The sequence below is a fragment of the Rutidosis leptorrhynchoides genome, chromosome 2 (assembly GCF_046630445.1).
Source record: "Rutidosis leptorrhynchoides isolate AG116_Rl617_1_P2 chromosome 2, CSIRO_AGI_Rlap_v1, whole genome shotgun sequence".
NCBI lineage: Eukaryota > Viridiplantae > Streptophyta > Magnoliopsida > Asterales > Asteraceae > Rutidosis > Rutidosis leptorrhynchoides.
Window position 1 is genome coordinate 56142642 of NC_092334.1, and position 6920 is coordinate 56149561.

Consider the following 6920-nt stretch of genomic DNA (forward strand, 5'->3'; position numbering starts at 1 on the left):
TAGCGTACAACACATATATCACTAACTTGGACAACACATATCCATTCGTAAAGTCGTTAGCGTACAACACATATATCACTAACTTGGACAACACATAACCATTCGTAAAACCGTTAGCGTACAACACATATATCACTAACTTGGACAACACATATCCATTCGTAAAACCGTTAGCGTACAACACATATATCACTAACTTGGACAACACATATCCATTCATAAAAATAAACACATCACAATTCAATATCAACCCTTCGCCATTGGGGTTATCCAATTCACAATCACGTGTGATAATGTACACACAAAACGTGTACCTCGCCAAAGGTGGTCAACCAAAACGCACATCCGTGCTAATTGGACCTATACACAAGTCCATCAAATCCACCTATATGTGAAGTGAGCTCTATAACCGAGAACCACTTCACCCGACCCGCACCCATCCTACACATACATATGCACATAGGATATTATCACTCACCTTGTAGCCTCGATGAATGCTTCCAAGTAATCCGCAACTCGTCAATGGAAAGTACCTATTCCATTATCACAAATTCAACAACACACTTAGATTGAATTTACAAACCAACCCAATTCGACACTTAGTGCAAATTCGACCCAAATGCACTTCCAAGTACAAACCGCGCCCAAACTATCCAATAATCACTAACACGAGTGACAATGTTTCTAATATGCCAATTAAACCCGAACACAAGTGTTAAACACGTGTCTCGTCCATTTTGACACCAAAACCCTAATTTTGACCCATTAAGTCAAAATCTCACCATTTACAAGTCTTGACACCAAAACACATTTAACTCGGGTTTATACTTCAACTTAATCCATTTTAAGTTTATAAACCTTATTAAATCAACAATCGGGTCAAAATCATCATCAAACCCTAATTTTGGCTCTAGTCAAAATTAGTCAACCCCATGAACCCTAATTGCTTCCAACATCTCAAAAATCACTAAATGCTAGTGATTTCACCCAAATTGCAAGTCTCACAAGCATGAACTTGTACACCAAACCCAAAACCCGCCAATAACAACAATAAACTCGAATATTGGTGTTAATCTCCAATTAACAACTAAATGGGTTCTATCTATGAATCATACAATCAAAAGTCCCAAAATTGAATGAAGAACACAAAAATGAAATTCGGAGTTAGAGCTTACCACTAGTATCACCGTGTAGCTAAGAACGAGGAGAACAAACTTGTCAACTACGCCAAAGATCAAAACCCACTTCTTCCTTTCCAAAATCCCACTTGAATCACTTGGGGATTTTAAGTTTTGAGAGGAAAATAGGAAAGAAAAGGAAAAAAGAAAATAAAGAAAATGAATGAGTGGATGAGGTTAAAGCCTCAAATCTGGCTCAAACGTGAAAAGACTAAAATGCCCTTGCTTCTCGTTTAATATTACAAGAATCTGGTGCCAGTTTGTGCAGTATGCCGCGCCTTGGCCTTAAATGTCGCGCCGCGACATTTGACTAAGTCTGGGATCATTTTATAACTAACTTCTGATCTGGATTCTTTCGAAACGCCGCGCCGCGGCTCCATTTGTCACGCCGCGACACTCTGCTTTCCCTGATTCATTTTTCTCGCGTACTAACTTCAACATGCGAGTACGCCTTGAACCATCCGTAACTAGTCGTACACACACTTTACACATATAAGACATGTACGGGGAAAACGGGGTGTTACAACTCTCCCCCACTTAAATTCGATCACGTCCTCGTGATCCTAGTCACAAACCCAAACAGACCCACACTCAATGGTCCTCGAACATGTATTTCAAACCGATTTCTACCACAATTTCACTAACCCGAAGGTTAATCCAATGACAAATTACACATTTGCTCGCATTCTGAGACGTACCATACACACAACAACCGAAGTCTACAACGATCCCTTAGACGATTCTCCTCAAAGAGTTACCCTTAACAACTAAATCGTCACCCGCGATTTATCACATTCCACAATGTCGAGCACTAGAACTAACTCAATCCCTCACATTGGGAAAAAAAACTCAATAAATTTCGTACCGAGATTTCAACTCCTAGCGTACCATACCAAGTACATCGCTAGTAACAACCACAAACCAAGACAAGGTCAACCATCAAACCGAAGAAGACCAAAATAAAGCGAATCCTTATGGATTACACTTAATACTAAACATCCCTTGTAGAGCGTAATACGACCAATACGCAACTACCGTAACATCATAATTCAACGGTTAAAACCGATAGCGCCCAAAATGACTATGGCAACGCTAATCCTAAGGTGTCCAAAATCGACTATTGTCACACCCGTAAAAACATGTGAGCGAAACACGGCTATCGCAATCACTAATCACCCAACATGGTCCTCACGATCCCACCATCGGTGTATAAAACAACCGATAGATCACTCAACACCGTATGAAGTCAGCGGACCCCGTCAATGGTCATGCTTCACCGATATAACACTACACCCATGATGAAGTCAGCGGACCCCGAAGGTCATGCTTCATAAATCAACAATACCACGATGAAGTCAGCGGACCCCGAAGGTCATGCTTCACCAATCAACAATACCATGATGAAGTCAGCGGACCCCGAAGGTCATGCTTCACCAATCAACAATACCATGATGAAGTCAGCGGACCCCGAAGGTCATGCTTCACCAATCAACGCCCTTTTGGCCTCGAACAACGAGTAGCGTAACATCGCGCTCTGCTACGCCATAGTGAATCCTAACGGATACCACTAACCATTCACACAATCGAGCAAGAACCACCTATATCGAACATAGGCACAAAACAAAAATTCTCTAAAAGAGAATCTGCCACACACACATCCCTTAACCGAGGGATTTCACCATACTCGCCAAACACGTCCTTTATCTCTCAACGAGATTTACCACATTACCACCCCGGTGATAATTCAAATCCAAAATCAATAGTACAATTTAACCAAAATTGTACTCTACCACAAATCGACCAAACTAGGTCCCAACACAAGTTTCAGATCTACCATAAGCATTATCTGAATTCTCACCCTAAGGTCCCCTCGTGCGGGAGTATAACTCCCCCACTTGGAACTACGTTCCATATCCACAACTGGTACAATGCTACCAAAAGTAGACTTTACCAACAATTGGGTTCACACGACCCATCACCATATCTTGCTCTAATCTTGAGCACCCGAAGGATTTCAATCAATCCTTAAACACTTCGAACGAAAAGTGTACCGCAAATTACACAGCTCTACTCTCGCAATCATCCAATTGCTATAGTTTGTCAAACTTCACCCAGTCACTCATGTAACTAAGGGTTTGACTTCGGTACCCTAAGCACAATGTAACCGCAACATAATCGGAGTCGAACACCACGCTAGTAGGTATAAAGAGGCACCTAATGTCGCGTCATGTAGGCTCCATTACCAACATACATCGAGATTTTAAACACTCGATCTCTCGGGTTTCATCTCACCCGTCGAACCTCATGCTTCATCAACTTCAACACATCAGTGAACACGCGCTTAACCAAAACCCATTTCCACGGCTTGGTATAAATATTTCCCAATTACTAAGGAATGCTTGGTTGCACCAAGTCTTACGCCCTTCGCCCGACAATCAAACGTCACCATAGGGTACTTCCATTAGGAACGTCACCCATAACAACAACATGTATAACACAATGCATTTAATAAACTCAAACTCAACGGCGCATAATAAATAATCAAAGGACATATTTATTTAAAATGAAATGTACCTTAACATCTCCTTGCTGCACCGTCCCCGCTAACTTGGGACATTCCGACTTACGATGTCCTTCTTCTTGGCAATTGAAGCACACCATGCCATCATCCATTGGTACCGAACATTCCCAAGACTTGTGACCCCTCACGCCACAATTGTAACATCTAGCCGTACTAGAACCCGATATATTCGTCCATGTACCACCCGTACTCACACTCGGACCCTTAGTCCTATTACTCGGAGCACCATACGAACCAACCCTTCTCCCGCTCGAAGGTTCACCCTTCCTTGATCGTGAATACGACTCGAAACCTCTAGCCACGGCGAATAATTCCGCAAACGATTTCGCGTGACCCCAACTAATCTTATTCTTCAAGTCATCATTCAAGGTTCGATAGAAATCCTCCATCAACAACCGATCATTCCCTAAATACTCCAGGCAAAAACGAGCCTTCGCCATAAATGTCGTCTTGAGAGAATTCAAATCCATAGAACCCTGTTGCAAATTTAATAACTCATTACGCAATTCCGACAAGTCGGCCATAGTCCGAAACTCCTCAAAGAATTCCTTCTTAAACTCGTCCCATGATAACGCCATAAACGGCTCACCACCGACAAGATCAATCTTACCATCCAACCAATCCTTCGCCCTACCCCGCAATAAACTAGTAGCGAGTCTCGTCTTTTTCTCGGGAGGGCATTCAATAGTGCGAAAACACCCTTCGACATCCGAGATCCAAGTTGTGCTTATCAAAGGATCCGGTTTCCCGTCATACATCGGGGGTTTAGTCCTCATGAAGCTCTTAAGACAACGCTCCATTTCACCACTACCTTGAAATTCGGAATACTTTCTATCCATTTCTTCTCAAAATGCACTCATTTGCTCCACAACGGCGGCCGCAACTCTAGAGTTAAACTCTTCGTCATTCATCTCGATCTCGTTTCGCGTCGTCATTCTAAAGAATGCAAAACAATTAGTCCACGAACGTATAAAACAACACGCACAACACCGCCTCATCTTGCTAAACACTCATCGTACATCACTTGCTAGACACGATTTGCACCCGTAACAAGGTTTGCAAGTCCTTATTACGCATACACGTCATATCGGCTCGTTAGTACAATGACCGTCTCGCTCGATGATATATGCAAACGCAAACATAAACAAAACACAATGCAATCACATATTAATAATATCCACATATTAATATAAACGTTAGTCCTCCTACAAACAAGGCACTAACACAAGTCCCCGTCCGGCCCGTTCACCTACAAGTCCCGCAGCAAATAAGTGCACACAAAAGTCTAAGTCTATGCACCTATCTCAAGTCCTCTAAATCCCTTAGACCATGCTGTGATACCACTTGTAACGACCCAACTCGTATTAAAACCGGCCCATAAAATTTTTTCCTTTTAATATGCTTTAAATAACACTTTAGGTCCCAATTGTGTTTCCATAAACATCTTTAATACAATAGAAGGTTTAATTTAATAAATCTTAAAACATTTAATACATTGATTAATTGTCCAAACGGACATACACGACCCGACTAGTTTAGTTTCCAACCAAAACCGAGCATGGTGATTTGGGACTACGCTACCCAAATCCTAATTGAATACAAAAGCAAGATCTTCTAAGCAACCTAGCCAAGATCTCTAATCCCCAAGCTTACCCGAGCCACCAAGCATGCGAACCTATAAAAATATCAACAACGAGATTGTAAGCTAACGCTTAGTGAATGATAATATACTACATACATATATATATGTATAAAATGGACACGCCACACAAAAAATCAAATACCGCATACCGGAGCATCCAAGCTTAAAGGCAAGCTAAGCTAAGCATACCGTATAATCACTAAGCAACAAGCTAGTAACAACAACCATACAGTAAGTCACCAACGACGATGTGAACCACGCCAATAAGCTACACCCGGAGGGTTAGCTACATCACAACAATACATTAATATATATATAACAGAGCGTAAAATCGCCCAAGGTTAACCAATCGCACAAAGGAATGGTACTCGAATTTCTCATCAGTGTTCGTAATAACCGTTAGTGTACAACACATATATCACTAACCCTTGGACAACACATATCCGTTCATGAAACCGTTAGCGTACAACGCATATATCACTAACTTGGACAACACATATCCATTCATAAAGTCGTTAGCGTACAAAACATATATCACTAACTTGGACAACACATATCCATTCGTAAAGTCGTTAGCGTACAACACATATATCACTAACTTGGACAACACATAACCATTCGTAAAACCGTTAGCGTACAACACATATATCACTAACTTGGACAACACATATCCATTCGTAAAACCATTAGCGTACAACACATATATCACTAACTTGGACAACACATATCCATTCATAAAAATAAACACATCACAATTCAATATCAACCCTTCGCCATTGGGGTTATCCAATTCACAATCACGTGTGATAATGTACACACAAAACGTGTACCTCGCCAAAGGTGGTCAACCAAAACGCACATCCGTGCTAATTGGACCTATACACAAGTCCATCAAATCCACCTATATGTGAAGTGAGCTCTATAACCGAGAACCACTTCACCCGACCCGCACCCATCCTACACATACATATGCACATAGGATATTAACACTCACCTTGTAGCCTCGATGAATGCTTCCAAGTAATCTGCAACTCGTCAATGGAAAGTACCTATTCCATTATCACAAATTCAACAACACACTTAGATTGAATTTACAAACCAACCCAATTCGACACTTAGTGCAAATTCGACCCAAATGCACTTCCAAGTACAAATCGCGCCCAAACTATCCAATAATCACTAACACGAGTGACAATGGTCCTAATATGCTAATTAAACCCGAACACAAGTGTTAAACACGTGTCTCGTCCATTTTGACACCAAAACCCTAATTTTGACCCATTAAGTCAAAATCTCACCATTTACAAGTCTTGACACCAAAACACATTTAACTCGGGTTTATACTTCAACTTAATCCATTTTAAGTTTATAAACCTTATTAAATCAACAATCGGGTCAAAATCATCATCAAATCCTAATTTTGGCTCTAGTCAAAATTAGTCAACCCCATGAACCCTAATTGCTTCCAACATCTCAAAAATCACTAAATGCTAGTGATGCTTCGCGAGGTGTATATAAA